This window comes from Leptosomus discolor, chromosome 5 (genome assembly GCF_034619465.1).
Source record: "Leptosomus discolor isolate bLepDis1 chromosome 5, bLepDis1.hap2, whole genome shotgun sequence".
NCBI lineage: Eukaryota > Metazoa > Chordata > Aves > Leptosomiformes > Leptosomidae > Leptosomus > Leptosomus discolor.
The window spans coordinates 19,301,016-19,318,035 of record NC_141395.1 but is presented as its reverse complement, the minus strand read 5'-3'; positions in this window follow the sequence as shown (position 1 = coordinate 19,318,035).

The window sequence follows — 17,020 nt, the reverse complement described above, 5'->3', positions numbered from 1 at the left end:
TGAAAGCACTCGGCATCCATCATCAGCTCCTTCAATGACTCTCCCTGGCTCAGTGGCAGCCTTGTGCCCTCCTTTGAAGTTCATAATTGAATCTGTAAAAGAATATAAAACTATGTGCCCATTGTAAAAAGCGAGTATTTGGCATGTCCTGCCAAGCTGTAGCCTATAAATTGCTGGGCGAGACACAATGATTGTCAAAACTGCTTGAAAACAATCTGGATTAAAAAAAAAAATCCAGATCTGTGATGACAACCAGAGCAATGACATTAACAAAACCCCAAAAACTCAGCAAAGGGAGGTGCTTTGCGGAAGGACGACAGCAGTTCGCAAGGCTGCAAAGACGTCCACATACAGATGGCTCATTTGGGCAGAGGAGAACAAAGTTCCTCTTCCTTTGCTACCAAATTCAGCAAGAACATAGTGTCACAGACCTCTTCCAGGTCATTGCTGACAACTGCTAAACCAGCAAACATTTGACAAGTGCTACATTTTCCTACCTTTGGGACCTCTCAATCAGGAACACCTTTCTCCTGAAATACACAAACCAACAAAAAAAATGTAACTGATCAGAAATAAAATTAACTCTTTAGCACAAGAAAGTAAAGATGGTACATGGGTAACCCCAAGCCATTTTGGATCAGCTGGTATTTTTAAATTATCTCATCTACAGATGAACAAGACATTGGTAAGACCAAAGAGAATTATTTCTCTTTCCCCAAAAACATCCAAGACATAACTGTGAAGCTAATGATGACAAGCCCTATGACATGGACCCCAGCAAGGAGAGCAAAAGCAGAACTGCAGCAATCTTTGAAATCCAGAACCTTGTCTCAGGCTGCCCCACTTACAATACAAGGAAAAAAGGGAACTAGTAAATCGTCCTTCCTCTGCTATTCAGTCCCAGTTTCTGGTACTCAGCCGTTTAAAGTTTTCCTAAGCTGATGACTGCATCTCTTGAACTAGGATCATTGTGCTTAATTACCTAACTCTTTTTTAACCTATTTACATTTATGGCCTCCACAATATCCCACATCACTTTAAGTTTTGCACTTGAACTTTATACTTTGTGGGAAAAGTGCTTCACTCTTGTTTTTAACTTAGTGATTGACAATTTTCTTGAAATTGACTATTTCTGCTATAATGAAATAGTTAGGATTTATTCTGTATTCTCTGTTTCTTTATTTTTCACAGTATCGCATCCTTTGTATCCTGAATTGCCTCATTTCCAGAGCAACTCCTAATCTACACAGCTTCAATATGAACAGAACCTACTTCCCCACTTGTCAAGAAACGCTGAATGACATCACCTCAAAATATGACCCAGACTTTACAGTCCTGAAATTGAAAGCTCAGGGAAAGTCCAGGTTGCCAGCAGTCAGGGCTATCACCAATGACACTGTCTGAGACCACTCCAGATGGTGACTGTCAATATCACATGAAAGCTGTGGACAGGTCAGATAACATTCAGCATTCCTCATTTTTCTTGAGGAAACAAAAAAAATATGCAGAAGGTGCTCTGCAATATAAAGGTGCACAATACAGAAATTGTGTCCAGATCAGCAGCCACTTAACACTCACCTCCCCTTAAACATAGCCATACACTTGTGTGAAGCACAAGAAATAGAAGAGCAGGAGCAAACGCCCATTGAAAAAGAGCACAACCTAGACAACAAGCATCCTACACCACAGAGAGAAAACCACCCTAGGGAGAGATGGAATTTGTTACAGAAAAAGGACACTGAGAGCCAGCAGTAGCATCTAAAAATCAAGAGACAGGCTCAAAAGATGAGATTTTTTAAAAGGCACACATCGGATGATTTTTGCCTTCTGGATTATCAAGACCGATATTTTCACATTTTCTGTCTCTACCATGACAGCTAAAATCTTGCCTATCTTACTTTTACTTTTTAAATAAAAATCTAGAATATAGGTGTTTTCTTGGTGTTGAAGCTACAAGATTGCAAGATTATAGCAGAAACATAAAAGTTGACAGTAATGATTTGATATTGAATTTTCTTTTTAATTTCCTGCTCTTTTCATTATATTCACAATTCACACGCATGTCTTGATTGCTCATGTTCATAACACATCTGTAATCTTAGCACTTAACACACAAATGATAGAAACCTTCCTATCACTTGTATTCCTATCCCTACGAATCAAGACACTTAAAATGAAACACTTGAAAATAGAGACTTTGTGTAGGAGTCCTGCAGCTGATTGTGGATTGACTTGCTTTCCATTCCAAATAAGAAAAAGACTACTTTTTTTCTCTCTCTCTTTTAATACCACAACCGTTCTTAACAGTTGTTGGAAGCTGCTTTAAGGCTTAGAATACTCTAATAAATCTCAATGTGATTTTAGTGCCTCACGGTCATTAGGAAATGCTGAGCACCTGCCATCTCAAAACAAAGCCTGGGTTTAGATAATTCAAAAGGAGTGTGACTAGTACTAAAACATAGTATCAATAACAAAACCAAAGGAAAATTTATTTAGTCTTGTATTTCGTGAAAGCTGAAAACATTCAATTGAATTTAATATTTGCCACCAGGCAGAAATTTTTAAAAAAGATCCCCATTAGAATGAAATATATTTTCATATTTGCATGTATATGGACACAAAAAAACCCACACACTTTCTTAAACAAAAAAAGCCTGCTGGAAAAACACTGAATGTTAGCAGGAAAATAATCAATTACTTTATTGACTGAGGAAAAAAAAAAAACAACAAAACCAAAAAACCACACACCACAACACCACTAAATCACTCATAATAATTATAAATCAATATTATTTTCCTATATAAAACATATCAGCAGCAGAAACAAACCCAGTCTTAGTAATGAGTTATTGAAACTTTTACTAAACTGTAAAGCATTAACAATACTGTATCACAGTTTGCACAGATCATTTATCAATTCTTTTGTTTTTGCTCAAGAGAATCTTGCCAGACCTATTTTAATGACATTTTGTACTTTTTAATTAATATTCATAATAGAAGTACTATATAAACCGTTATTTCTGCAATCACTGTGAAATGAAAAATTTGAGATTCAAAGATTAAAGTATAGCAGATAGCAGAACAACAGTCTCTGGGTTACAATAGTTGAACGGGATTAATCATAATCCCCTAGAATTTTTAAATTCCATATCCATAAAACAGCACTTTGCCTAATCTATAAAATTTGCTGTTTGTTGTGTCAAAAAAATTAAAAGTTTTATTAGTCTAAAAAACCTCCAAATTTAGAAATAAAAGCACAAACTAAGAGGTATTTTTAATACTGTCCATTCACAATTCATAACTACTATTATTTGCACTTTTACAGCAGCACTTTATGTGATTACAGTCATAATGGTTATGCCGCAACAGCTCAGTAATTCCTGTGAGCAATCAGGAGAGTAACAGAGAGAAAAGAAGTAGATTCCATTCTTTTTGCATTGCCAGAAATCTATTTGTTTGCAATCAAGCCAATAAACAAGTTTGTTATTCATATGCATACTGCCCTAGTTCCTGAATTGGCCAGTCAGGGACCAGGACCCCTTCATGACAGACCCTGCCTCCACCCAGAACAAAAATATGGTCCTCATCCCAAAAGGTTCACACAACTTTTTGCCTAAACAAATAAACAAAAAATACAGCCACCTAAACTTGGTGGCTTGTTTACAGCATCCTATGCATGTTGCAATGAACTACTGTGTTTACCCTTACATGATGCCAAGCACAAAGCAGATTACCCCAATTTTATCAAGGGTAAACCTGCCTTGCATTTACGTAAGGTCAGCACATGCAACCAAGGAGTTAGAAGAGAAGGCTCTGATGCTACCTACCTTTGGCCAACATAGAAACGCTGGACAGAGAAGTGGAAAAAAATCATCATTCACAAATATTCAGTGAAGAGTTACTAGGTTTTTGCACATTTATTTCAGAAGTTTCTGTTCAATGGATCTTCTCCACTCCAGAGGCAGCTGCAGTTTTCTGTTTCCCTGGGCAATACTGGCTTGCATTTGAAACCTCTCACGTCTCTTACGTTATGGCTGGGCAATAGAAAAAAATATTCATGTATTTGCTGGCCAAAGTAAATCAATTCAGATACAGCAGACACAGAGTCCTAAACTTTTAGGCTAGATGAAGTGAAACGAACACAATACTACGCAAACTATAGATCACCAAAAAACATTTCATGCTCTCTAAAACTGAATGTGGCTTTTTCTTTAGAAGTCTTTAACCTTTTCTTCCAATGTCATTTTAGAGCAAAGTCCTGTAAATTACATGAGGTTTCACTGGGTACTCCATAGCAGAGTTTTTTTCAATCCATTCCCCTAAAAGATAAGAAATGGGGGGGTTATTCCAAAAGCAAGAGGCACGTTTGATGTTAATGAAGAAAGCCAGCTGGATGGCTACAGAAAAAAAAAATCCTTTCTATGTAACTGGTGAGGATAAGCATGAAAGGTGCTGCACTGCTTAATGCTATTTTTGAGAGCATGTTCACCTATTCTGGATTCATTCAGACACTTCTCTCAAAAAAAGATACAGAATTCACCTATTATTAGAATTTTCACTTGAGAAGATTCTCCAAGGAGTATGAAACACAGCTTTACGAGTGCTTTTACAGCTCATTGCCACATTTAATTTCAAAAGCTATTATAATGTTGCAATAAAAACAAGTGGACATAGTTAAGTATTTCACTATAACACAACCATTAAGAGGAAAAACAGAATAAAGTGGAAGCTTTCTAAAAGATAATCATATAGTCAGTCAAGTCTTACACTTGAGCATGTCTATCTTCAAACAAAGGGAAAGGATGACAGTAATTGAAGGAGATGGATAATAAGGGTTACAATCTAAGTTATTAAATTTTGTGAAAAAAGTAAAGAATGTTAAAGTCTCAGAACATAACAGACTTGTAGAGACTACATGAACATTTGTATTGATGATGATACTTTTGGAATGTACACACGCGTCAAACAAGGTAGCAGTAGCCTCAAAAGAACTGGAAACTAAGTTGTTCCTGAAGACATCGTTAAGATGGCTGGCAGCAACTGCTGCATAGATTTGAGGGGGGGGGGTGGAAGGAAACACTACTTTTATTCTATAGATTCATTTAAAACACCAATACATATAATATCCCTTCTGTTGGCACAATAATGTACTGTTCTGGGACGCTCTGGTTCTATTTTGGTACTTACCTAAATAGGTCACAAAAATTATTAAAATAAATTCTTAAAGCACACTGATTTTTCTGAAAAAGGATACAGGTTATCCACATTTTCATCAAATCAAAGGTGGAAGAGTGGGCATTCTTCTACAGACAACATGAAATTATAATTTTTGTTGCATTCTTCATACTACAGAACATATCAGGAGAATATATGCTCTTCCTTACAGATTTTCAGATCATAAACTTCCAACCTTTTCAATTTTGCATCAATATACTTGAGATGCTGGTAGTGCAATCTCATAAAAAACTGTTCTCTATTCTTAGTAGCTGATATCAAATTTTATCCATTTCCCACTTGGGCAGAACAGGTGAGAAATTTTTTAATTAATAGGGACAAAAGTGGTTCAACTACTTCTGCATGGCTATTTAGCAGTCCGTGGGTACAGTGTATCTATAATCTCAACCTTGACTCTCAAGGTAAAGAACAAATCTCCAGAGCAAATGAGTGGCTAATACTTGCCATTTAAATCCTCATCGTTACCGTCACTTAGCTGCAGTTCAAATGAAAAATATCAACTTCCTACATTTAGCAGGGCATATAATTTATGGATTTAGCTAAAAGCTCAAGATTCACTTTTGTTTTACAGCTGTTGTAATAGGCTTTGTCTTAGAGATAAGCAGATTAAATAATTAAACAAGAATGAGAATGATGTCTTCAACTCTACTGAGCTGGGCCTTGAAAAAAGATGCACATTTCTAGATTGGCAGTCAAGACTTCATTGATTGTTACATGGGAATTTTGGCAACTTCCTCAAGCTGATTTTAGACATCATTATGCTGCTTAATTCCAAACAGAAAGCTTTCATACTTTTCTGTTCTGTATGTTTTCAGTACACAGTTCAAAAAAAACAACAAAAAAAAAAGTCATCTTCATTTAGGAGGAAACATACTGATATTTTTCTTACTTGAATTTTAACAATACGACTGATAGGATTTCTGTTTGGCTCTTGGGGAACTGTCAAAGTTACAGATAGATAGATAGATGGGTGGATGCTGAAAGTAAAAATCCTTGTTCTAGAAATACACTCTAGCACAAATTTATCAACTGCATCTTTGGTCCAACCAGATCTAGGAGAGACTACAGAATCTTATCCTGGTATTACTTTTTTTTTTTTTTCTGCTTCCTTTTACAACAGAAATATGGCTTTACAGAATGAAATAGTTCCATCTTAGTATTGAGAAGCTTGATGTTTTGGTCCACTAACAAGTCTTACTGATCTTACTGAATCTTACAAATACTGAGCACATCAATATAATGCAGCCCTTGTCTATGTCTACAAACATAAATCCAATTATTCAGATTTACCAGTAGCATTTTCCTGAACCCCAAAATTAAAATGCTTCAGAAGAAAGAACAATCTTGAAGTTATTTTTATTCCCCTGTGGACTGTCTAAAGAAAAAAATATGAGAACTACTAGTCAGTACCAATAAAAAAAAATCTAAAGCACTTATAATTTGATGCACGATCTCCCTGATTGCAGCTTTATTTCTTATTGATATTTACAACACTATAGACATCCTTAACACTACACAACCACCACAGAGTTTTAGGTGTTTCACTAGGAAAGATTTGACATAAAAATCATATTCTTGCTGATGGCTGTTACTTCTAAAATAAAACCCTTGTACACATTCATATGTTGAAAAAGACGTTTACATGTACATATCATCTTCCTCTCCAGAAATGACATGGCATTTTGCTGTTGAATGTAATGACATACATTGCCAGACTAATTACAGTTTAAGTATCTATTTTCTATTTTTGCCAGAATCTAATAGCAGGGTTTGGGGTTTTTTTTCCATCCTTGAATAGTTTCAGTGACTGTGAATGCCCCTAGAGAGAATCTAGCGCAATTGTTAGTGACTGATAACTGGAACAATTCCTCAGAACAGCAGCTTCAGATCAGTTTTTCTTAATTTATAGCCCTTTGACTACTTTTAATACAAGTTTCCAGAAAAAGGTGCAAAACAATCCAAATCTCTCTCCAGAAAGCAACACAGACATCCAATACTTCCTGGCATTTTGGAGCGTGACAGCTACAAAGTGATTGCTCCAAGTGAAACTTGCTGTGGAACTTCTTGCAGCCCCAGTGATGCAGACTCCTACGCTCTTTAAAAAAGACAACAGGACTCCACAAAGGCGTAAAAATGTACATTTAAGGTTAGCATTTTGCAGATCCAAATTCATAAATAATGTTACAGCTTACATTTTTGTATGGTTTTAAAACCTGCTTGCAATCACAAAACTGGATGAACAGTAGACATCTTTTTAATATACTCTTTGAATGCATTTATAGTAAATTCAAGATTCAGGTGGACTTAACTGAAGGTATCAACTTCTATAATCCAGATAAACTCCTCTCTTCTCCTCAGCTTGCACATAACGTATCATCCATATGTAAAAGTGTCTTTGCAAATAGACAAGAGTGAGCCCTTGTGACAGAATCTGGAAGAGATCTCATGAGGTCTTCTAGTCCATCACTCAGCTCTAAAGCAGCAATAACTGTGTATGTGCCTTTCCTTGTCAGGTATTTGTCTTACTTGCTCTTACAGACACATAATGGAGATTCCACAAACATACTAGACAGTTTGTTCCACTGCTTCACTATCCTTAGCATTAGACAGCTTTTCTTAACATCCTTTTAATACTGTCCCATAACTTTTTCTTCTTTTCCTATTTAGTAGGGATATAAGAAAGAAACTGGTCTTTTTTGCAGCAGCAGCCTTTTACATACTAAACATGTGTGTCTCCATGGTTGGGTTGGACTAAGGAATCCCACTTTCTTCAAATCTTTCACATTTTTTAGGCTCACGCTGATATTTGGTGTTCTTCTTGAATTACTCTACAATTGCTACTCTTCACTCGAAACACAGCAGGTAGTACTGTACTAATAAGCTAATGCAATTACAAATGCCAAATATTACCTCACGTACCTTGAAGACTTCATTTCTCCTACATATGCTACTGTGCCTGCTCCTTTGCAGCAAGTTCCTGCTCTGTTTGACTAAAAATGAGAACTTGCAAATCTTGACATAACTTTCACATCTCCACTGAATTCCAAAATCTATTTATAATCAACTTCGCAATGTTTCATAAATATCTAAGTAAACAAAGTGAAAAGGCTTCAGCAGGGGGACAGGGAAATCAGCAAAGATACGGAAGAATCAGGATTCAAGATTCTGTTTTGTCCCAGCTGTACAAGGGCATGAGCTGGCTTTCCTGCTTCTGTTCCTTCATTTCTTTCCCCATGCCATAACCAAATCAATTCTTCTCCATGCAACTTAATCAGCTCCCTCTTTCCTTTCATACCACAGTCAACCATAAGGTCCACAATTCTCCACGTTCACACAAATCTCTTCTCACACTCAATTTTACCCTCATTTCACTCTGCAATTTCCTTTTTTTCCCCACCAAGACACTTCTTTGCTTCTATTTTAGTAATCGCCTTTATCCAACTTTCACCTTGCCTATCCTAATCAACAAACTTGTAGAAGCAGGGTGGATTTTAATCCTCTTTAAATACGCTAAGCTCATTTTTCATTTCACAAAAACAACTTTTACATTTCACCAACGCTGAAAATTGTGTTGAACACATTCAGTCCTCCATTAATGTGGAAAACAAAAATGGCACTCATTGCAAAAGGAGTCACAATGGCACGATTCTTCAAAAGTTTGCCTTTTTTTTTTTCTACAACACAGACCTGAAAAAATAAGTTACAATGTATCACAGAAATGAAAGGAACATGCTGGGCTATAGCTTTCTCTTCTCATATCAAATACACAACTAATTGTTCAAGACGATTTACAGTGGATTAAGTTTTCCCTCACCTGCTTAAATCCTCTCATCCACTGAGGCTGTAAACATTACTTATTTAAGAAGCATTAAAAGATGTCAGTGGAAGTATTTGGTTTTAGAATAGATTCTATATTTTTTTTCAAAGGAAAAAGTAGAAAGGGGAGATGCAATTATTAGCACAGGAAATAGAAAGCATATGTTTAACAAGTAGAAATTGTGGGAAGAACTCAAACAAGACATAAATGCATTAAAGTGGGATGATTTCCACACAGTATTCATACTTTTTCCTATTTTTGCACCAATATGTATCAGTCTGCCAATTATTCTTAAACAGTAACACCACAGCATACCATGTGATCCAGAGAAATCTTTTTTGATCATAACATTGGCAAATACAAAGTGGGGGTTTGGGTTTTTTAATAAATATGTGTCCTCGATCACTACTTCCTTTCATTCTAGCATTTTCCTGGAAAAAGATTTCTTTTCTCTTTTCACTCAGAACTTGGAATCCGGCAGTAAAAAAGAAAACACCCAAAGCAGCAATTCAATCCTAAATTTATAGTTATAATTAGGTTTTGGGATTTTATTTTCAGTGGTGCCGTTATCTCAGTACTCTTGTCTTGAAAATGTAATGGTGCCTCTGTATTTTTCCAAAAGAATGACAACACTCCTGTAGTCTCTATAAACTTGCCTTAACTGTTGCTATAATGCTAAATTTTGGTGAAATGAACGGGGAATTAGTACTGTTATACAAACTGTGGGGTCAGGCTCTGCCATCCATTCTCATAATGAGCAATACATTTCATCTGCAAGTCTTGTCGGCGGTCCCACTCAGCATTAACAAAAGCAAAAGAATTTGGCCTGTTAGTGTGAGCAGCTTCCCACACTCACCTGCTACATTAAAAATAGTTACTAACCAAGATCTCGCTATACCGTTCTCCCACATATGGAGGCCTAAGTAGTAATAACTGCGTGCCATTTCCAGCAGCGACAAGAGTACTTGAAACAAACAACATCTTACCTAGTCCATACATATCATACCATACGTATCATGTCACTCTTTAAGGTCTTGTATCTACCAGATTGTAAAAATAAACAAAGCAAAACAGCTTTTGAATTTTAAGACTGAATGAGGAAAGCAAGAGAATACGCACTTCGAAAGGAAGAGTCAGTTTGGCTTTACGTACGTGAGGTTTACTGTTATCTTCAGAAAACACAGGAAAACAACATGGCAGGCATAAACACAGTTAGCAAAAACATCTGCACTTTGGCTATACATGCTCCTTCTACCTGAAATATCAAACCTCTGTCAGGTCACAACCCTGTTTGGAAAGCCAGTTTTGACTTGCATACCAGAGAGATCCAGAACAGACAGAAAGAAATTCTCTATGAATAACTTTTGCTATGAATACACTACCCGAAGTGACAATTTGCAAAATAATTTATATGCAGCGAGGTATACATGTGTACAGACAAACTAACGATATCTGGTCCTTTGATTGAAAATCAATAAAAGATCTTTGTAGAGAAGATCTGCAGATTGTTTCTCCCATTTTGTAAACAAACGATGACTCCTCAGCAATCTTTCAATTACTCACAACTATTTTAAAGCACTCTGAATAATCATACTGAAAAAATACCTTTGATGACTGATAAATAAAACATCAGATGATATAGAAAGCATACAAGTCTGCATTTTGTTACCATATTAGTATATGTACTGAACAATAAAAAAATAAGACTATATTTGCATTTTCAAGAGCAGTTTGAACAAATTGCGTCTAGGTGAACAATTTCCTTTTTCATTTATTTCTACAATATTGCACTTACAGACAATTTGCAATGGATTTCTAACAGTTTTCACAGAAATTTCCCCATACCGAAAAAAAAATGAGAAGCAGTAGCCTAACCACTAACAAAGGTGCTGCCGCTGATTAAGAACTGTTTCCAAAAGGAGTTTGTGAAAAGAGACCAATAAGGAAATTATTTAGTTCCTCAAAACCACAGGTAACAATGTATTCTACCATTTTGCAAACTGCTAGGGATTCAGGGTGTTTAATTAAAAGCTTGTATAATAAATCGGTAAGAACATATGACTAACACTACAATAAAAATAGATTCCACTTTGTACAGACTGTGGGATTTTGGTGGGAAATTATACTGAGGCTTCACAATCTCTGAATACCATTAGAAGACAAAATTAATCAAGGACTCGATTCGGTATCTCTTTACTATAAATAACGATTAAAACACATCATGTGTTACAGTTTCACAAAAAAAAAAAAAAAAAAAGAAAAAAAAAGATTAACTATGTTTAACTATGTTGCATACACCAAAGCCATTAGATGAAGCCCTTAAAGGATACAAACTCAGCTGGGAGCCTTTTTCTTCATACCCAGAGCCCACCGAACCAGGACCACGCTCGGAACAGAAGAACTGTATCTGTTTTAACAGCTTGCACTCCTGTTCGCTCGTTTCCAGTCAAGAAGAGGATTGATCCCTAAAGCAGAAGTACTCTAAAGGTACTGCTATGCCACCGTGTTACCTGCCAGGCTAACAGTGCTAAAGTTGGCACCGATTCCTGCTCCTTGGACTCTGCCATGACTCCAGGTACAAGACTCCCGCCATGCAAAAGCCCTTTCTGCCTTACCACATGCAGGGCTCTAGACACCAGCCAGGCTGAGACTGCCAGAGCACTTACACACACTTTATTGCTTGACCCACAGATAAAATGCCAACGGGACAGAGAAATCTCGAAGACTGAAGGAGCTGTGCCTTTACCATTGCTGTGGCAGGAAAGCAATGTTGCCTTGCTGACTTGCAGAGGCCCTCTCAGGAACAGCAAGAGTAAGAGATGACTGACGAAAAGGACATGGCGCAATATGTATTACACGGAGCGTAAAGTCTCCCTTCCCTACTTGAAGCAAGCACAACAGCTGCTGAACTAGTTAGCTGTAGTAAATGGAGGTGGGAACCAGGCCATGAACTTAACAAGCAACAGCACTGACAGGGACCTGCAGCTCTGCAGACAGGTACTGCATCAGGGCAGGGCTCCGACAGTCAGGGCTGCAGAAGGAACCAGGGACAATTCTCCCCTCATCAGCACACAAGAAATACTATCTTCTTTGGTCCTCTCAGCCACAGCAGTAGCCTTGTTTCTGTGCCCAGCCCTGGAGGGACAAAACCTAAAGCCAGACAGCACAAGGCAATCCTGTGCGTTGCACCTTCGGAAAGCTGACTCCTCCGACTCCCTGCACAGCGGCCATCGCACAACCACAGACAACAAACATTGACAAAGCAAGACCAGCACACAGGCTAGAAAGGTATGAGCAAGAGCGAGACTGCTACCGACCGCAGACTACTGCACTGATGTGAAACACTGAGGACTAAGCCTTCCACAGAATCAGTGATCACAAACCACAGACGGAAACCCGCTTTACACTGAATTGTCTCTCTAAGGAAAGGAATCAGGCAGCCAGGCTGTCAGTGAAAAAAGCAGGACCTTCTTCTACCCTAGTATCAGAAACTGCAAGAGCAGCAAGTAATAGGAATTAGGTTTCATAAAAGGTATCCAAAGAGCAACAGGAAAAACTGTCCCTGCCACAAGGAGAAAGGAGATGCCAGAGATAACCTCACACTATGTAGCTAGCTGCCACCTGACTGCAAAACGGACCACATCAACAGATGATGGGAACAGACCCTACAAAAAATGGGCTTGCCACCAGTGCATCTCATCAACCTGCGGCAGTTGAGACGTCTCTTTCAAGCTTTGTCAACATTGTGCAGCTCATCGTGCTAACACAGAGCCATTTCAGGAGCCAGCAAAGCCTCTGCAGACCTATGCAGGGTGTTCACAAGGATGTGTACGCACAGTCAGACATGAGAGACTTCTCCCTGCCCCAGACAGGGTGATTTCCAGTGCGAGACAGGAACCGCCATTCACAAACAGAATCTCGGTATGAGATCAAGATCGACACCCACACTTACACCTTGCGTGTGTCTGCAAACCTCGTGTTTGTGGGAGGCCAGGCAGGAAAGAGGGTCCCCGCTAATCTGACGGCATAAGAAGTCCCCCACCAACTGACCCCTTTCCCACTTGCTGGGGAGACACTGTCCAGCCGTAGCCGTGCATCACACTGTGCTCAGAGGCAAGGGTGCACCACGTACCCCCTAGACGACAACAACCCCACAGATCACCAGCTCCATCTCAGAGCACAAGAAACTGCGACACCGCGGCACGAAGCTGAGACCGGGATCCGGAGGGAGACAGACGCTGCCGGGCGAGTGCCAGACCTCAGCAGATTCCCCTGCGGTCTGCAAGCGAGGGTGGGCCAGGGACCCGCAGGGACAGCCCCAGCCCCGCAGCGGGACCCACGGAGCGGCCCACAGGGGCTCGCTCCCCAGCACTGCCCCACCGCCGGGGAGTAGGGAGACAAGGGGAAGCCGGGGACCAGGGGGAGCCTGAGGGAGATGTCGGCGGCAGGGGGATGTGGAGAGAGGGGGCACCGAGGGGCAGGGGATGCCTGAAGCGGGGGGAGCCGGAGGGCAGGGTGCTTGCCCCGGCAGGACACATGTACGCACACCGCTCCGTCCCCGAGCGCCCTGGCATCCAGACATCCCCGCCGCATAAGCCCGGCACCGGAGCGAGCCAACCTGTTTCCCCACGCACCGAGAAGGCGGCTCCGGCCCCCTGCACAGGCGGGCAGGAAGGCGCCCCCCGCGCCCCCCTCCCCGGCTGCCTCCCCGCGGGGCGCATCGCGCGCGCACACACATCCCCCCACACCCCCCCGCGGCCGCGCTGCGGCAGCCGTACCGTGGGCAGCAGCGGCTCCATCTGCGCCCCTTGGTCCTGGGTCTCCATGCGGCGGCGCGGCCGCGGCGGCGCCCTCCCCGCCGCCCGCCCGCCCGCCCGCCCGCCCGCCGGGGCGCGCTCCCCGGGCGCTGCGGGAGCCGCTGGGCTGCGCTGGGCTCCGCGCGCCGCCGCGCTCCCTCCGCGGATCCGGTGGCGCGGAGGCAGGAAGCGCGCGGCAGTCACATGGCCCCGCGCCCCGCCGGCCCCAGCGCGGGGGGAGGCAGGAGCCGGATCCACCTGCGGGATGCGACCGGATCCCGCCGCCGCCGCGCCCCCCTCCCGCCCCCCCCCCCCGCGTCGGGGCGGTGAAGGCGGGCGGACCTCGCCCCCCCACGGCTGCGTCTGCAAACCTGCGCCCGAGCGCGGCGGTGCCGTGAGCTCCTCCGCACCGCGCCTCTCCCCCAGGGGGCTCTGCCCGGTCCCCGCGGCCGAGAGGGGAGCGGGCTCCGTGTCCGAAGAGGAAGGAGCGGAGGGACCGGACCCCGTAGACCCCTGAGTGACGCTACTGCAAACGTCAAGCCGCGGCTCGGGAGCTTCGGCCACAGTCCCCCCAAGACTGTTGCTTCAGTGGAGTCGTGGGCCAAGATGCATTTGGATGTAATCGGCAGGAGAGCACCGAGAACCAGTGCTCCCCTGCTCGGCCCTGCCAGGCTTTGACCGTTAGACACAGGCAGCACCTTTGAAACAGAGGTCTGTCCCATTCTCCACTAAAACAAGCCCACCATCCGCTTTTGCCTGCACGTTATAGACATGTATCCAATTACCATATCCTTCTGGACACAATTTAATAGGAGTCTTACCCTTTTCTTCACCCAATTTTATCATTCAAGCCTGCTGCACGCTGAGCTCCTCCTAGTCTACCTGGCTCTGCAACTCAGTGGTTACATTTAGCCATATCTAAACCCCAAGCACATACACAAATGATTGTCAAGGCCTAAATTTGGCTATCCAAGTGAACGTAAGGATAGCTGAGTCCCCATAGTACTTGTATTACTGAGTACACAAGCGTGATGCTGCCTACCAAGACAGCTGAGCTACAGAAGTTCTCGTATTCATCACTTCCCAGCTCATCTCCCCCAAAAACATGTCCATCCAAACCTGTATGTGTAAGAATCAACATGAACAGAGACCTGTCTAGGAAAAATAAGCTAACAAGCAAACCTTTATCTCCCTGTTAACACCGATTTCCTTGCCAAAGCAGCAGGCCATCCCCTATGTCTCGGATATCCTTTGCAGTCTAAAAGTAGATCAATAAATAGTTTCACTAAATCTGATTTAATTTCATCTGCCATGAGGCATGTTCTTCAAGTCTCCTAAAGATCTTTGAGGCTGATTTATTTGTACATCAGCCAAGTGAGACATGGAGCTGGGGAGGTAATATAAAGGAAAGGGAAATCAAAGCTGGTTCTTACAAAAGAAGGGGGCTATTTTCCTGAGTCACAACTGAGAATCTGGTGTTTGTACAAAGTGGTACATACATGTAACACTGTACAGAAAGACAGACAACACCGTGGTCCAGATCCTGGGACAGAAGCCAGATGCATATTTTTATAACATGATTACTAATCTACAGTACTTAACATAAGAGGCCATTCAGGTCACTAGAGGTAAGGCTGTGTCAGCATTTGCGCAGTGAAACCCTCTTTGTAGGAGCTTATAATAAGCTAGAAAAGTCATGATGAAGCTGGGAAAGGAATGTGTTCAAAACTGATTTTCCTTCTTTAAAGAAAAAAAAATTGAAGTGAATATACCACTTGTGAAACTGGGAAGACCAAAAACCTTCAGTCTACAGGCAGTTATTTCAATGAACATTAGTATAAGAATCCTTGTCTTCTCCACCTAAATATCTCAAGCTTGTCCAAGAGCATCTTTTTAACCAGGTGCTGCAATACATCAAGCTGAATGGCATTTACACATCTTTCACTCCCCAGAAGATTCCCCCAGAACACACTCACTCACACATCTGCAACTAAAAGCAAAACCCAGTAACAAATCAGATTTTTCAAACACTCCGAGGAAGGGCATCAGCTTACTGTGTACAGGATGCTATTCCCCAGAATCCCAGTGAGAAACAGGGTCAAGACCACGAGCACCATTCGCACGAGCTACAAATGAGGTACTGAATGGGCCATCAAAAGAGAGTTAGGATCAGTCATGTAACTGGTTTTGCAGAAGTTCTTTGTCAGAATGCTTTACAGTCAGGAGTTCACCGTTACTGAATAGATGAAATATGGAAAAGCTCTGTTAAATAACAAACCTCCGCAAATCATTCTGTATCATCCTGCTCTTCTCACAGAAAAATATCAGACCTCCATAGCTACGAAGCCACAAATAGCCAAAGTGCAAGTCAGTCTTTTGACAGCTGTGACAAACATACTTCAATACAAAAATACAAAATGTCGAATGAAACAGCTCCAAAGCCAAAGGCTTTCCACATACCAAAGTGGAAGACCATGAAGGACTGAGCTGAAAGTTCTATTTTTAATGAAACATAACTAAGTTACTGTTATTTTTAGTAACATCCTAACAGTATATCACACTAAACAGAGAATGAACAAAAAGTAATATTTATTCTCTAATTGCTTTATGACTGAATTTGAATTCTGTTTTCTCTTCCTTCAAGTTGGCTTCTTTCACTATTGCATCTGATGTGAGCCATCCTCCCAGGCACGTCCAGTAGTTTTCTCTTTTGCGGTATTACTCTACCACAGTAGTAATGCCACTTGTCACCCCAAAAGAATTAGCTTTAAAATCATGAGATAGAGCAGGCTTTAGTACACAACTAGGTGGTATTTTCAAGCTTTTGTACATGAAGGCTAAAGAAAAAAGTAAGAGGAGGTTCTCAAGTCATTAATAATTTGAGAAACTGAACACAAGAGTAGGTGTTGTGAAATCACGACATGCAGATACACTTAAGTTTTAAGATTTTAAGAATACCTAAGATATGCTATTGAAATAAATACTTCTGTGACATCTTTATGTCAGATTCTAATTTTGTCTTTACATATATCTCTAGTGCATTACATAAATGAAATGGTAAGGGCTTCTACATTTAGTTTTACAATGACAAAGCTCCTAAAGCAAACTTAAATGGGAAAAAGGGGAAATATTTTTCATGTTCTAAATTTAGGTCAGAAACTGACCTGATCCC